At 53.5% G+C, this 16,418-nt stretch overlaps 6 non-coding genes across 6 annotated transcripts; 1 reads left to right on the forward strand and 5 right to left on the reverse strand.

Annotated features, from left to right (window-relative positions):
- Nucleotides 1-3,396: 3,396 nt before the first annotated feature.
- TRNAN-GUU (transfer RNA asparagine (anticodon GUU)) lies at nucleotides 3,397-3,470 on the reverse strand. Its single transcript has one exon. It is a non-coding gene; the product is annotated as a tRNA-Asn (tRNA).
- A 3,290-nt stretch (nucleotides 3,471-6,760) lies between these two features.
- On the reverse strand, nucleotides 6,761-6,832 carry TRNAH-GUG (transfer RNA histidin (anticodon GUG)). The gene has a single exon. It is a non-coding gene; the product is annotated as a tRNA-His (tRNA).
- Nucleotides 6,833-7,612: 780 nt separating this feature from the next.
- TRNAN-GUU (transfer RNA asparagine (anticodon GUU)) lies at nucleotides 7,613-7,686 on the forward strand. Its single transcript has one exon. It is a non-coding gene; the product is annotated as a tRNA-Asn (tRNA).
- Nucleotides 7,687-10,208: 2,522 nt separating this feature from the next.
- Nucleotides 10,209-10,280, reverse strand: TRNAE-UUC (transfer RNA glutamic acid (anticodon UUC)). Its single transcript has one exon. It is a non-coding gene; the product is annotated as a tRNA-Glu (tRNA).
- Nucleotides 10,281-11,185: 905 nt separating this feature from the next.
- Nucleotides 11,186-11,258, reverse strand: TRNAV-CAC (transfer RNA valine (anticodon CAC)). The gene has a single exon. It is a non-coding gene; the product is annotated as a tRNA-Val (tRNA).
- A 3,036-nt stretch (nucleotides 11,259-14,294) lies between these two features.
- On the reverse strand, nucleotides 14,295-14,367 carry TRNAV-CAC (transfer RNA valine (anticodon CAC)). The gene has a single exon. It is a non-coding gene; the product is annotated as a tRNA-Val (tRNA).
- Nucleotides 14,368-16,418: the final 2,051 nt, after the last annotated feature.

Below are 16,418 nucleotides of genomic sequence, written 5' to 3' on the forward strand. Positions count from 1 at the left end.
GAAAGTGCTATGGAGGAGCTAGAGATGTATTATCAGGTACAGGATTCTGTAGGTTGTGACGATTTGTCTCGGATGGGTTAATTTTTGCAGAGACACCCAGACACCATCAAGGAATCACATGGAGGCAGTTGTTAGCATGCTAACACGGCCTTGAAGAGGAGGGTGACCGGTCATGAGGCGCCGCATCCAAGATGGCAAACGTGTATTCATGAGGAAAAGGGAAGAGGAGTAAATATCTGAGACCAGTGGGGGGGTCCCCCGGGGGTCCCCACCCTTCCCCTGCACCCATAAACTGCTTAGTAGGAAGCTACTGGGAGTCACTCTGGTCAGTACTGTCTGGACCCTCGTGAGTGGGTCACCACCAAAACCAATTACAATTATTAGAAGACTGTCTAAGCATCCTGGAAGTCCAGTTGCTGAACGTGTGCCAGAGAGTGTCTCCCGGTAAGGTGCACAGTCGACTTTTGTTGTACCTCTGGCTTGACTGAATCAGGAGGGTGCCACGCCCCTCGTTAAAGTATCATTCTGAAGCATACAAAGTTTGCGGTGATGGCCAGGACGTGAAGAAAACACTCCTTCATCGAGTTTGAAAAATGGAATGACAAAGTGGCACACCTCCAACCGAAATCACACTAGGAACACATAAGGAGATGCCTTCAGCTCCTGACAAAGGCGGAGTGGCAAAAATCAGGTCTACCCTCTTGCCCTCTTGCCGGAAATCACACCCTCCCTCTCTTGCCAGCTCCCACAATGTGGGGAGGGGAGGGGCAGATCATGCCGGCTTTCTAGATGCAGGTAATCAGGCAACAAAGGACAGCAAACCTCTAGACACGAGAAGCAAAGCAGGTGAGTCCTCTCAGAGCGGTTCCAGGCTGGGCCTGAGGAGGGGGATCCGCGGTCAGCTCCTTGTATTGTGGAGATGAAGCTGAGTGTTGGTGGAGAGCAACATAGAGCAAAGATCCAGTGAGGAGAGAGAGAGTGAGCAGCAAGCTGAAGAGAGAACCCAGAAGCATGAAAGGCTCTCCTTCGAGTACTCAGCAGAGTTCCGATGGGACCAGGCTTATGGAGAAAAATGCCTGAGACCAAGGAAAGGAACGCTTGAAAAGATCATGGAACAATGCGTGGTGCTCAGACAGGACAGGCAATTGTATTCGCTCTCGGGACCAGACTGGACTATTCACAAGTAATGCGCCATTGGGGAGGACATTCAGGAAGCACTTGTCTCGGCAGTGGGAATAAGCCACCTAGACGGAACTACCTTTAAAAAAAAAAAATTCATAAAGCAAGCTGCAAAGGGATCAAACGGTTTACAACTCGCTTAGCTGCACCCCAAAACAAAACTCAAGAAAATTTATAGCAATACCAAAATAGCTGGTACCAGAAGGGAAGATTTTCTTTTCTTTTTTCTATTTCTTTCTCTCTCTCTCTTCCTTCCTTCCTTCCTTCCTTCCTTCCTTCCTTCCTTCCTTCCTTTCTGTCTTTCTTTCTTTCTCTCTTTTGGACATTTACAAGGGATGCTCTCTGGCCAGGGTGGAACCCGAGCCACAGCAGGGATTTGAGCTGCTGCAGTGACAGCACCGGATCCCTACTCCTGTGTGCCACAGGGGAACGCAGAAGGGAAATTTTGACAATGCCCAGCATCCAAAGGAAAAAATGCCAGGCCGGCAAAGAAGCAGGAATACATGAGGCATAAGGAGGAGTATAATCAATCAAACAAAACTGAAGCAGGACGGAAACGATGGAAAAATCAGCAGCGAGGACCTTAAGCAGGTATCATGACTGTGTTACATAGGTCCAAAGAATTCGTCAGAAATGCGAAACATAGAGGAAATGGCCAAAATCAAACATTGAATGAAAACTATAAGGTCTGTGAATTAAAAACATATTGGATATTGCAGGGGGAAAAAAAGTTTAGGGAACACGAAGCCTTGAGCCCCTGAAAATATCAGTTACGGTGGAGTTAACCACTGTAACGCCATTTCATTTTTTAAAAAGCAATACAGCATCAGTAAATGGCAGGCGGGCAACTTTAAAAGGCCCGAGAGAAGAGTGTTGGGAGTCTCTGAAAATTCCAGGGGAAATGTTTTGAAGAAAGAAAATTTTGAAGAAAGGCAACAGGAAATAGTCCAATCATCAGGAAAATCATAAACCCACCAAGTCAAGGAAACAAATGAGCTCTGAGCCCAAGAAACATGAAGAAAATCACACCTAGTCACGTTATAATTAAACTGCCCAGATCCAGTGGGGGAAAAAAACAAAAAACAAAAAACAAACAAACAAACAAAAAACCCCAGACCACAAAACCTTCAAAGCAGCCCGAGGGAAGAGACACAGAACTTAAGAAAACAAGACTAAGGCTATGTCAGATTTTTCATCAAAAGCAGTGACAGTGAGAAGACAGTGAAGCAACACTTTTAGAAGACTGAGGGGCAAAAAAAAAGTCCAGATGGAATTCTATGCCTCCTCACACACACACACACACACACACACACACACACACACACACACACACACAATAACCTCTTTGAAAAATGACGGCGAAAGATGATATTTACAGACGTACAAACGCTGAAAGACTTCCTCGCCGGCAGACCCACACTGCCAGAAATGTTAAAGGAGTCCTCCAAGAAGAAGGAAACTCACACCAGCTGGAATTCTGGAGGTTCACAAAGGGATGGAGGCAGAGAGACATGGTCTCTGCATGGGAAAAGTGATGAGCTGTTTTGTCCTTATCAACTACATCTCTTTAAAAACATGGGACAGTTTAAAGAAAGGTCTTAAGGGCGGACTGTGGGGTTTACATGCTAAGTAAACTGCATGGCAACAAAAGCCTAAAGGCAGGCAGGGGAGAAACGTGAACAGGTATGACTTCACTTGAAGGCAGACTGTGGTAAGTTACGCATGTGTGCTCTAAAGCCTAAAGCGGTCGCTGAAATAGCCAGAGAGTCCTAAGTCATCAAATAAGTCACCAAAGGTGAGAACATGGACTCACATGCAAAACCTTACATAAGCCACGATAGCTCTTCTTCCAAGTGCTCTTCAAAGATGCTACCCGACAGCCTGGTGTGCGAGAGTGACGACTGCAGCGCTATGTGTAATAAGGAAAGCGTAGGACGGAGTTAATTTCAAAAGTATACGTAAAGGATTAAAGACTAGTACCAACGAACAGTGGAAGAAACTTCACTGGTAAAAGGAGCTGACCGCGTAAAGATGTCGAAGGAAGCTACTCTCCCTCCCGGGAGTTGTAGGTTTCCCAAGGACCTGCTTTCCTCCATGAAGCAGTGAGGGTGCGCGCAGGTGTGAGAGAGGCAGCGGCCAGAAAGACAGGAGCGCGGGTAGGACGTGCGGAGGGGAAAGCTCCTCCGCGAACCACTTACTTTCTAAAAGGCCAGGCTCCGTCCCTGGGTGGGCTCGAACCACCAACCTTTCGGTTAACAGCCGAACGCGCTAACCGATTGCGCCACAGAGACACGGGCACGCCGCCCTTCCTTCCGGCACCACCCCGCCTCCGGGTTCCCCACAGAGAGCAAACGCACCCAGGCCAGGCGCAGCCACTCGCCTTTCGCAGGACAGCCGCGCCGGCTCCCAAGCCTGGGAAAACCGGACAGGTGGAGTCCACGCAGCATGTTGGTTCCGTGAGGAAGCCGTGCGCTGGGCGACTCCGAAGGCAGAAGGGCAGCCGAGGGTCCCCGCCGCGCCTTGCTCCACACGCGCCGCGCCGCAGACGCCAGAGGCGGGGCGGAGCCCAAGGGAAGCTGAAAGCCAGGTCTGACTCGGTGCCGGCTCCCCGTTTGCCCGGCCTTCACCGACCTTCTGCGCCGCTGGGCAGGGGCTTAGCAGGTGTGGTTGGTGTGGCTGCAGAGCGAAAGAGCTCGGGTCCAAAGAGGAAACGCGAGAAGCTACAGTTCCCTGTGCCCGTTTGCTTTCCGTGCCAGTGCCAGCTATGCCCCTGAGCAGTGGTCCGAGAGCTGAGTTTAGCGCTGGCCTCACAGCGCCACGCGGCCAGAAGAGGAGTACACAGCCCACAGGGCGCAAACCTGCGGGGCGGCCGGTGGAAAGGAAACTTAGGGCGGTTCCTTGCCTCTCCAGGAGCCTTCTCTATCAAGCTTCCCCAAAGAAACAGCATGGTCAATGCCGTTGCTCTGGTAAAGACATTTCAAATATCAGTGGGGCTCTTTATGCCAAAGGAGACAGAGGTTTTAACAGGCTTGCAATAAAACGCCACCTCGTTGTCACGGTCTACACCAGCTTGTCTCCGTTCACCATACACTAATTTTTACGGGAACAGCAAATCACTAGACCATACTTCACACATCGTGTAAAAAGCACAAATCTTTACAAGTGCACAGTTTGTCGAATTTTGGTGAATGTGCTCACCACCGAAGGTCAAGTCATAGAAAATTTCCATCATCCCAGAAATGTCACTTGCGGCCCCACCCCACCCCCGCCGGCAATGCCTACACTCTCCCGAGTAGTTAATTGCTATTCTGACATCTGCTGCAGTAGTTCCTTGTCGCCTGCTCTTAATAGTCAAAGGAATGAGTGTCCTTTTTTTTGGTAGTTGACTTTTGTTTCGGGCCACATTTGTTCATTAAGCATCTTCAAAGTGCTGTGCATGTCACCTCCTAACTACGGTGTAATTGGACTGATTGTGGTGTTGATTGGAGTCTTGTGAATATTTGTGGTGTCTTGGCCAACATCTTGTACCAGGCTTCGTGCGTACTTGTGCTGTCATCGAAGTACTGCAACTGCTGGGCCATGGAGTAGTTACAAGATTTGCTTTATTAGAAATTGCCAACAGGACTCTAGAATGATTTCAGACCAACTGCTACTGATGCCAGTGCTCCACATTTGTGTCAGTTCTTGGCGTGCGCATTGCTTTGTACTGGAGGATGTGTGGGGACATCTGCTTACAGCATTAATGCATCCTTCCCTGATGAGTACAAACATCAAGAATATTTCCTTATCACTTTCATTCATTTCACTCAGATAGCTAGCTTTGTGATCCAGGGAGACCCCGGTGGGCTTCCCAGGAGGAGGAAACAGGGTCATAGGGTTGGCCCCAGCGGTGCAGCTGGGACCGGAGGCCTCTCTCCCAGAGACAGAGACCCAGGCTCGGGGTGTCACTCAGAGCAGCGGCAGGTGCAGATTCAATGACAGGTACAGCATCAGCCCACCTGTCCAGCCCCCCAGGCCTTTGCCATATCCACGCATTGGTCAGTAGAGCCAGGGCGGAATATGAAGATGCTTATGGAATATTCTCTTTCAGTCAATCCATTCGCATCCATTTCCCTGAGTAACTTGACTTTCCAATTCATCTTACTACCCTAGTGGAAAGCGTCTCTGGGCACCATAATCAGAAGGGGGGGTGTGTGAAAATCAGCACCAGAACGATGGATGGTGATCCATGCATATGAGCTTACTTCTGCAATCGCTGTTGTTTTGATTGCGCGTGGTCTCTACCAGCCCTTGGCCGCGCCTTCCCTTTTGCCTTGGACACTCGCTCACAAGACCCGTTAGGGTAAATGGTTCTGCTCACCGTAAGGCAGGAGGAGAGGGAGCCAGCGCAGAGGTGTGGACCAAGCCTGCAGAGGCAGCAGCAGATGAGACAGCGTAGTGGCTGTGAGTCTGTGGTTCTGGAGTCGCTGCTGAAAGGCGGTCAGTCTGGCGGGCCGGGCCGGCGGAGCGTGTTCGCCTGAGCGGGCGGAAGAGGGGCGGGGCGGGGCAGGGCGTCGGGAGGCCTTGGGTCGAATTCCTTTGCCGAGAGTGGTGCGGTATGGGTGGAGGGGAGGATGGTAACCCTGAGTGAAAGACGGTGGCCTGCGGGGTATGTGCTGGTAGTTCCTCCGCAGGAGAGAGATCGTGCTCTTGAAGGTGCTCTGGGGGCCGTGCTGACCTCTGCGGTTTCCCTCCTCGTGGTTACCTCGGCTGGTTGGAAATAGCGAGATAGGAGTAAGAGTGTCTCTTCAGTCATGAGACTTGGAAGAGAGGACAAGCCTCATCTGTGGGGTAGACATCAGAATAGTTTAAAGTAGCAGGGGGTGGATGGGCATTCCTGGGCAAGAGGAAAGTGTATCAAAGGGTTTCTTTCATCCCTGTATCAAAGTGTACCACGCATACATGGTTGATAACCGCTGTCCACGTCGTGATCCTGGTGATGATTACACATGCGAATACGCAAAAGAGCTGCCCGTTGATGACTGGTGCATTTTGTTCTGTGACTACCTCTTTCCAAGTCCTTTTTGGGTAAAAATTGACGGTCAGATGTGGGAGAACCCGTCGGAGGCCGTCATCGGTTTGGCGTGCATTGCAGACTCTTTAAAAGCTGGTCTCTCTTTGCGTGGGTAGGTGGGAGGCGGGGGTGGGGAAGAAGCCTCAGTGACATTGGAATGACTTTCAGCAAAAGCCCAAACCAAAACGCGTGTGACCAAGATCATTTCCTTAGTTAGAGCTGCACCCCAGGCTCACTTAGAATGGGCACCTCCCTAGGTACTGGTGAGTGAGACGTGCAGGGCGTTCACGTTTTCCTCGTGAGTTTGGTGCACCATTGCGTCGGCCTCTCTTCTCCCGGGCCAACCGCACTTGGAGGCAGGAGGGAGCAGGCACTTCCCTGGGGACCCCAGGTAAGGGGCGCAGCCCAGGCAGGTGTAAGAAAACGGGAGGCAAGGGCCCCTTCTTCTGCTCTCAAAACGGGAGGCAAGGGCCCCTTCTTCTGCTCTCGAGAGCGGAAGGAAGGCGCACGGAACACGCCTGGCCAGAGTGCCGTGACTCGGAGTCGAACCGAGGTTGCTGCGGCCACAACGCAGAGTACTAACCACTATACGATCACGGCGCGCCACAGGGCCTTGCGTCGGCACGGGGCCTTGATCTTTGTGCTTGGCGTCAAGCGCATCCGTGCTGTGCTTCATCGGCTTTGGAGAATGCAGGGATTTCTATTCTTTACTTCGTCGTGTCCGCCTACCAGTTTCCCCTCTCTTCCTCTCAGCCTCAGTCTTTTTTAATACATGACTGGAAAAAAAAAAAAAAAAAAAAAAAAGCCAATTCTCATCCTCCCAAATCGGGCGCGTGCCTCTCCACAGGCCTCCTGGAACGTCTCCTCGTCCTCGTTCCCGCCTCGCCGGCTTCCTTCTCGCCTCTTCGCTCTTCCTCGCTTTGACCAACCCTGTCCACCCCCTGGGTCCGGCTCCCGCCCCACAGACCGCGGCCGAGCCGAGGGAGGGCCGCGCCCGCGGCGCGGCGCGGCGCAGACGGTCGGGTGAAGGCGGGGCAAACGAGGGGCCAGCACCGGGCCAAACCCGGCGTTCAGGTCCCTCGAGTCCTGGCTCAACTCGGGCCCGGGGCGTCGCGGGGATCCGAGCAGACGTCTCCGGGGCGCTGGCGTTGGCGGCGGGTGTGGCGCAGGGCGCGGCGGGGCCGGTCGGCTTCCCTTCTGCCTTCGGAATCACGCAACAAACGGCTTCGCCACGGGACCAACGCACGGCGTGCGCTCCACCTGTCCGGTTTTCCGAGGCTTTGGAGCCTCGGCCGCTGTCCTGCGAAGGGGGAGCGGCTCCGCCTGGCGACGAACGAAGCCTTGCTCTCTGAGGGGCTGACGGGAAGGTGGCTCAGGCGAGTCTCTGTGGCGCAATCGGTTAGCGCGTTCGGCTGTTAACCGAAAGGTTGGTGGTTCGAGCCCACCCAGGGACGCTTCGGCCTACCCTTTTAAAAGGGGAACGCCGCGCGCGTCTTTCCACCTGGCACACACACCCGTTCCCCTAAAGGCCGGAAAAGGCTCCTTCCCTCCTGACCTCCTGTCCCCTGTGTCTGCAGCCTAAGCCAAGCTCTTTGAGGAACAGCGCGCTGGAGCCCAGAGTGTCTTGAAAGAGCGCCACTAACAACTGTCTCCGCCCTTCTCCCCTGCCTTTATTGCTGCTGTTAGTGTGCATTTTTCACGTCGCCTGTCATCTTACAAGCCCCACGGTCCATCCTCACGACTTTCGAAACATCTGTCCCGTAAGGCAAATCTCCTATTTTCCGCATGCAGATGCCATCTCTGTTTTCCTTCACCCCTTTGTGTGCATCCAGACTTCCATCTGGCGCCAGCGGTGTTCCTCCTGGAGGACTCCTTTCACATTTCTCGTAGCACGGGTCTGCCCTGCCGCTGCGGCCTTCTTTAGCATTTGTATGTCTGTGGATGTCATCATTCCCCCTCATTTTGGAAAGACTTGGGCGGCTGGGGAGGAGTCATAGATTTCCACCTTGGCTTTTCCGCCCTTGCGTCCTCTCAGGAGGTCGCTCCCCTGTCTTGCCCGTGTCTTCTCGCCTCCACTACTTCTGAAGAGAAATCTCACACGGGTAATTTTTCTCTCCGTCTGTACCCGGTCTTTTTCCTCTGGCCCCTTTGGAGATCTGTATTCGTTTTCAGTGGATCTGAGCAGTTTCATTTTGTTCATCTGTCTCCTTGGATCGACGGGTTTACAGTCTTTGTCTTTACTATCTGTATTATGACAGGAATTTTCTGACGTTGTTTCTTCAAAACTTGTTGCTTCTCCTTGGGTATTTTCAGGGACATCAAGCACCTGCGTATCAGGTCTTTTAACCTCGCCCTCGCATTCAGTGACACTGTGCTCATGGTAAACATTCGTTTGTCTGTCGTTTCATTGTGCGTGTTGCCAGCTGTCCAAGGCTTCACCGTCCCTAATCCCCACCCCCACCCCGCCCCCGGCGAATTCTAGTCTGCTGGTCGTTAAATCCGGTGAATGTATCGTGTGGAGGTTATAGTTTCCATCTCTAAACAACTGAAGTCAGTTCTGCCTCGGTTTTGATCGGTGGAATACACGCCTCCTTAGGAGTGTTAAAGTTTCCCTTCTCGGGCACTGGCTATTTTGGCCTTCCTACCAATTTTCTTGAGTCCTGTTTTGGGGTACAGCTAAGCGCCTTGTGAGCAGTTTGGTCTCTTTGGATCTTGCTTTATGATATTTCAGGTAGGTCCGTCTAGGGCTGATCAGTCCCACCGCCGAGACAAGAGCTTCCTGGGCGTTCTTCCCAAAGGCCGAGGAGTTAGGTGTGGTCCAGTCTGGCCGAGGGGAGCAAGTACAGTTGCCTGTCCCGTGTGAGCACCAGGCACTGTTCCATGATCTTCTCAAAAAGTTCTTTCCTTGACATCAGACAAACCCCCGATCATCACTCTGCTAAGTACTTGAGGGAGAGCCTTTCCTATCCCTGGATAGTCTGAGCTCTCTCTCTCTCTCTCTCTGTCTCTCTGTCTCTCACATAACATTTCACTGGGTCTTTGTCGAGTGACCTCTAGCTGCCTTGCTCTCCACCACCTCTCAGCTTCATCTGCACAATGCAAGGAGGGGGCCTCAGGTGCCCTCCTCACACCAGCCGGGAGACTTTCGGACAGCACTAAGCTGGGCCAATGACAAGGCTCCCCTGGCTCGTAGCTCACGTCTAGAGACTGCTGTCCTTTGCTGCCTGATTTCCAGTGTCTTGAAACCCCGTTTTTCATGTCTAGGGTCTGTTTGTCTGTTGGTTCTTTGGGGGCAGGGAGAAGGGGGAGGGTGAGATTTAGGCATTTCTGTGCCTCCACCTTTGCCAGAAGCTAGAGGCGTCGCTTCCTGTTTTTAGTTTTCCTTCGATGGGTGTGCCAATTTGTATGTTTCCATGGGAATTCCCTTTTCCACCTCAAGGAAGGCGCCTTTTTCTTCGTAGTCTTGCTCCCACAACAAAGTTTCTAGGCATCTATCTGAGCTCTAACAAGGGGGGTGGTGTCCTACTGACTCAACAAAGTGGGAGCTACCATAGAAGGACGATGGGGACGTTTCCCAGAGGCACCCTATGGCATATGTCCAACAGGTAAACGTCCAAGTTGTTTAGAACGTCTTCCAATAACTGGAATTGTTTTCGATGGTGACCTCTTGAATGAAGTCCAGGGAAGACCTGCCTGCACGACTCCGGATTGCTTCCTGCCAAAGCAGCTCATGGACTGGCGCATGGGGGCATGCCAGTGGTCCCAAACACACACTCGGCTTCCCTTTTCTTTGTAAATTGCATGTCTGCTTTGGTTGGGTGCACACAATGTAATAAGAGGGGCGAGAGGGGCTTCCTCAGCAAGAAAAGCTTTCTGTGTGTGCGGACTACCGAGTGCCGAAGCTCGGCATGCCCCTGGACCTTGCAGCAAGAGGGAAGCCCCCACTTGGGCGGAAAGGAGCGCGAGGTCCAGAAGTTTCCCTGACCGGGAATCGAACCCGGGCCGCGGCGGTGAAAGCGCCGAATCCTAGCCACTAGACCACCAGGGAACTGCGCGGGGCTCTTCTTCGCCGATGCCAGTGAAAGGCATGAAAGTAGCGATTCGGTGCCGCAGCTGCCAAGAACAGAAATGGAGTTTCCCAGCGGCCCAGAGCGGAATGCAAGTGGCGAGGCGCTCGGCCCTTGCCTGGCTGCGCATCGCCCTTCCCTTCTCCTGGCCTGGGCTTCGCGTCGGGCTCCGAGGCCAGGCCACGAGGTCAGCCGGCTGGGCTCCACCCTGGTCTAGCCTGAGCTCTTCTGGGCAGCGGAGCCAAGAAGAGCGGAGCCCTTTCCGACCCTCGGGCTCCTCCGGACCCTGGGGCGGCCGACTTGGCTCTCAGCGGGGGACGGGAGCCGATTGCTCTCCTGCCAGATCTTCCAGACCCACTCCAAGGGCTCTCCTGATAACAGGCGCAGGTACGGGGTCCTTTTCCTCCGCGACCAGCTCAAGCCGTGGAGTTGTTTGGGTCGAGTCCCCGGTGGAGAGCTGGGTTCGGTCTCTTTCGTTCTGTCCTGGAAATCGACGTGTTCGGCAGATGGGCAGGTGTGTTGGGGGGAGGGAAAGCCACGTGTGCTTCGCAGGGATATGACCTTCATGGTGTTCAGAGACATAGTATGTGCCAGCGTGTGGAGGAGATTTAGGTCTCTGGTTAGGAGGCGAGGGGCTTTCCAAAAACAAAGGTAACCCGAGGTCAGCCTTGCCCTCTGTTTGCCCCCTGAGAGTAACCGGTTACGACCTGAGCTCCAGTGCGACTCGGAGCGGCGAAAGAAGGGGTGCTTCCTGGGGCTGAGTGGGCTTTCAGGCGGTCCCACAAGTCCTGCTTTGTTGCGGACGGAAGATGCAGTTGTGCCAGCTGCCTTTCGCCCCTTTTGGTTTTGTCAAGAGGCGTGTAAATTTCCATAAAAAGACGTCTCCTGTTCCCGCCCGGTCTCGAACCGGGGACCTTTCGCGTGTGAGGCGAACGTGATAACCACTACACTACGGAAACGGGGCGTGCGCGGGCCTTGACGCCATCGCCAGGAAAACCCGTAGCCCTGGCACCTGTATGCTGACCACCAACTTACGACTCATTTCTGTTTTAATGGCCAACATTTCAAGCGGAGAACAACCCTGGAGCCCCAGTGATCTCTTAGGCAAGGAGACTGCAGCTCCCGAGGAGCCCTTGCTCAGGTCTCGTCGCCTCCCTCCAACAGAAGATCCTCGGGGTCGCCGCTCCCCGTGCCCGCACCCCCATCCCCCGACTCCCCAGTTTCAGAGCCACAGGGGCGAGGCAGAGCGGGGCGGGGCGGGGCGGGGCGGGCAGGGGTTAGGTGCGCTGAGCCTCAGGCGACTCTGGTGCCCATCGGTGTGGACGCCGTCCCTCCCGGCTTTGCCGACGTCGGTGGCCCTTTTCTTGGAGCCGGCGGTCAGTGCTGCGGGGGTCTCCGAAATGATCGATGCTTGGAATCCACCCAAGGCGGATCAGACCCGCGCTCTCAGCCCTCCCCTCTTCTCCGATACACCCGACCCACGCGCTCCTTCCTTGCAAGCGCTCTCGCTCGCCCGCCACAGCACTTCTTCGGGGTCCTCTCGTCCAAAGGGAGTCTCTTGGCTTTCTTTTGGGCAGGTCCTGCCCGGGCTGCTTTAAAGACATTGACAGAAGCCTGTGGCCACGTCCTCTCGGCCCCATTCGGGACAAAATCACGACGAAACACCAGAAACGGAGAGGAAGAAGAAGAAGAAGAAGAAGAATAGTAATACTACTAATAAAATAGGAGTTCCCATTGTGGCTCAGGGGTTAAGAACCCAGCCGGCATCCATGAGGACACGGGTTCAATCCCTGGCCTCGCTCGGTGGGTTAGGGATCCCCTGTTGCCTCCAGCTGCGGTGTAGGTCGGGAGTGCAGCTCGGCCCTGGCGTTGCTGTGGCTGCGGTGCAGGCCTGCTGCGGCGGCTCTGATTCCTCCCCTAGCCCGGGAACTCCATTGCCTCACGTGCAGGCTTAAAGAAGTAATAATAAGGATAAAAATAGATATACACCCCATCTGAGTGTGTATATCCCTGTGGGATACGGATGGTACCGTAATTTAGTACAACCCACTTCCCTGATGATTGGCAGTTCCTCCCAAATTTTAAAATAAACCTACTTGTTACCTGGTTCTGTCACTTCTATTAACTTCCCAAGTCTATAAAGACTTCCCCAAAACCCGTTCGTGGCAACAGCATTCATACTGGCCAAAAACTGGATGAAACCCACACGTTCATCAACAAGATTACAAACCCTATGCTGGTAGTGACATACGAACCCCATACTTGATTAATAAGTACTCCGCGGTAAAAACAACCATCTATAGATAAGGCAGTAATGCGGGCAGCAACCTCTCCCCGCCCCCCCGAGCCCCAAATAGTAGGTTCAGCCGAATATGCCCATCAAATATTTTTGAATTTTTATCTATTTTAATATACCTATTGGATAGTCCTGTGTGACCTCATTTTCCTGAAGCATCAGCATAGAAGAATGGTTGGCCCTGAGATGTTTTGATGGAAACTTCCTGGGTTGATGGAAATGGTCTAGCCATTCACCCGGCTGACAGTTACAAGGGCTGATACCTTTATATCGGTTAGCATGTCTTACTGTATACTTTTTACATTTACGTTTTTAACATCAAAATATAATAGATTAGTATTTTTTTTCTTTTGAGGGCCCCATCCGTGGCATACGCCACAGCCAGAGCATTGTTGTTCTAAATCTTGGTTTTACATGTATTTCGACATATATTTTTTCACCTTTGTGTAGTGTGCAAAATCTGGGCTAAAGACTCTGATATAAACTAGAACTTCTCCCATTTCCTAGACAAGGCTAGAACTGTGGAACACCTTGGCCTCGTTTACTCTCCTCCCCACTTCTGAGAGTTTGGGCTTAATTCGCAAATGTCTTTAGGGGAAATCCTGTACAAAGGCTCCACCTCCCTTATCGACCCACTCCAGGATCTTGGCTACTCTTGGGAGCACTTGAACAGCTAGCTCCCTTTTTCCTTTTTCTCCTCCGCCTGCTTCTCTTCCTCTTCTTCCTCCCCCTCCTTCCCCCTCCTCCACCTCTTCCTTCTCTAGGTTTCCCTCCTGACACATGAGATGAAAGTGCTGCCGTCTTCCCTGACTCTCAGCAGCGGCTCTCTCCGCAGCTTCGCCACTGCTGGTTCATTGCCAAAAGCTGGCAAGCACCCTAAAGAGGAAAGACAGAGGGTTCGTGTCATTCCAACGAGCTCCTCTCTCGCTGGAGCTGACCCTGTGGGTCCTCGCTGTATTGGTATTTCCACGAAGATTTCAACCATACTTCCTTTGATCCAGACTTTATTTAGTTGCTTTCAGGGTCACAGCCGGTCTGCTGCAAACACTCCATCACAGCTGAAAGAGAAATCTTCTACAACTTCCGGAGAAATTATGTTTCCTCCCTTTGATTTCGTAAAACGACCCCACGGACAAACAGACAGGTCACTGGTACATAGCTGGACTTTTCTTGTAACGTCTCAGGGGAGTCCAAGAGAGGAGAGTCAAAGCTCGTGCTAGAAGCATGTGCAGACAAGGATTGTCTGCCAGGAGCTAACAATCGTCATGGCTGCCCAAGGTTCAAGAGTTGGATGAAGTTGGACCTAGTCCTCCACGGCAGATAGATCACCACCAAAAAAGCCAAGCGCACTTCACAGGGATGAACTTCTTGGTTTTTCAGAGACATACTATGTGCCAGCGTGTGGAGGAGATTTAGATGCTTGGTTATTAGCAGGCGAGGGGATGTCTAAAAGTAGAACACCCCGAAGTCAGCCTTGCCCTTTGTGTGCCCCCTGGGATTAACTGGTCGCGGCCTGAGCTCCAACGTGCCTGAGAGCAGAGAAAGGACGGCTAGTTCAAGCGGCAAGGAAAGTCTTAACCTGTTGCCCTTGGCAGATGCCATTGTGCCAGCCGCCTGACAACCCCCCCCCCCGCCCCCGGCCCTTTCGCCCCTTTCGGTTTTTTCCAAGAGGAATGGCAAGTTCGTGAAAAGAGGTGACTGTTTCCGCCCGGTTTCGAACCGGGGACCTTTCGCGTGTGAGGCGAACGTGATAACCACTACACTACGGAAACACTGCATGCGCGAACATGTAACGCCGTATCCAGGAAAACCGTTAATCCTGACACCTGTATGCCAGCCACCAACTTTCTCTCTCTCTCTCTCTCTCTTTCCTTCCTTCTTTCTTCCTTCCTTCCTTCCTTCTTTCTTTCTTTCTTCCTTTCTTCCTTCCTTCCTTTCTTTCTTTCTCCCTTCCATTCTTTCTTTCTTTCTCCCTTCCATTCTTTCTTTCTTTCTCCCTTCCTTCCTTTCTTTTGTTTAATGAGAAAGTGAGAAATAACCCTGGGAGCCCCAGCGATCTTTTAGTCAAGGAGACTGCGGGGCTCCCGAGACGCCCTTGTTTAGGTCTCTCGGCCTCCCCCTACCAGAGGACCCTCGTGTCGCCTCCCCCGCACCCCTGCCCTCCCGACTGCCCGGCTTCGCAGCCACAGGAGCCCGGTGCCCCCGAAACGCAAAGGGCATCAGAATGGTCTCACTCCACTTCGCCCCTCACCCGCCCCAGAAGCAGATTCCTGCGCCCTCGGAGACACCCGGGGCCGGGACCTTCCAGGCACGAATCCGCTGGGATCCAGCGGGAGCTGAACACCCGCTGGGCTCCCACGGAGGCTCTTCCCATTTCCTCGTCCGTCACCCTCCCCCGCCCCCCCCCCCGTGCTGACAGTTTGCCCTCCTTTCCGAGAGGCCTCCGGCCTGGCGCTTCGTTTCCCGTGTCCATCACGCGACCTCCACGAGGGCAGAGGTCGAGGGTACGGTTGCCCTGGTGTCCCCACGCCCGAAACAGGGCCGGGCACGCACCAGGACACTCTTCGGCCTTGTCGGGTTCATACATGGTCGTCTTTAGCCCTTAGTCCCATGAAGACCTTTGAGAATGGAAATAAGGAAGCGCTACCCAAGTGAGACATTCTTTCTGAAAAGCTTTCATTCTAGTGCACTGACTGCTCAGCATCCCGTGGGGGCGGGCAACCGAAAGACCTGCAGAGCACCGTCTGCGCGCCCCCGGGAGGGAGGCAGGCTGTGTTCTGGGGGATCGATTCTGGGAGCGGAAAGGGCGGGAAGCGAAAACCCCTCGGGGAAAGCGGGTTTGGGAGGAGCACAGCGAGACCTCCCGGGAGGCCCGTGCAGGGATCCCGAGAGAGGAGCGTTGTTTCTGCCCCGTCACAGCGCGCGGAAGGAGGGAAAGAGCTGGAGTAGGAGCCAAAGCAGGAGGCGAGGGGAGGGGGCGCGATGGAGGGAGGAGCGGAGAGGGATGAAAGGAACTTGAGCTTCCGCCCCCTCCCTCGCGCCTTCTCTTGCCTTCCCGCTCCTTCTTGCGCTTCTTCCCATTCCCACGGATGCAAAATCCGGATGTATTCACACCTGAGAAGAAAGCCCCCACTCGTCTGTGCTCAGGAGCATACCCTTCACGCCACCACCACTCCCTCCCCACCTCTCACCTCGGGCTCCCAGACCCAACGCCCTTTCTTCCCTCAAGGACATTCTTTCAGACCACCGAGGGTCCCACCTCACTTGCTTCTCTCCCTGCTCCTTGTCAGAGCCCGGGTCTCCAGGTGTCTCTGGTCCTTCTGCTTTCTCTCGACAGATTTGGCTACGGTCTGGCTTGTCTGAGTGTTCTATGGAAATGTTGGACATGGTTGATCACTTCGTGTCGTACATCTTATCATCCACATTCATTAAGAAAAACCACTCCTCCCCGGCCCCAAATAAATCAGAGGTGTGTGAAGGAGAAAAGGAGAGCGCCCCTGCCTCCCACTCCCACTCCACGGCTGACACACTTTCTGTATTGCATGTAGGAGGTGGTGGTGGCTTTGGAGTGCCACCTGTGCTATGTGGCCAAGGGACCCAGGAGCCCCCGACGATCCTGCCCTGACAATCGTCTGCCCTGTCCGGGCAATGGGGAACGTGGGAAGGCGAAGAAAAGGACGGTAACACGATTATTTGCAGAAATTGTACTTGGAGCACAGGAAACTGGCAAACAGAGACAGAACGTGTGGTTTATGATGGAGACCGAAGGGGCTCTTCCCTGGCCGGAAGCCCAAAGCTCACTTTCCACTCTACCTCATTTGCT

Source organism: Sus scrofa, chromosome 4, assembly GCF_054392235.1.
Source record: "Sus scrofa isolate SSC_HxYL_T2T_F1_AM1 chromosome 4, Sscrofa_HxYL_maternal_Yorkshire_Landrace_v2.0, whole genome shotgun sequence".
NCBI lineage: Eukaryota > Metazoa > Chordata > Mammalia > Artiodactyla > Suidae > Sus > Sus scrofa.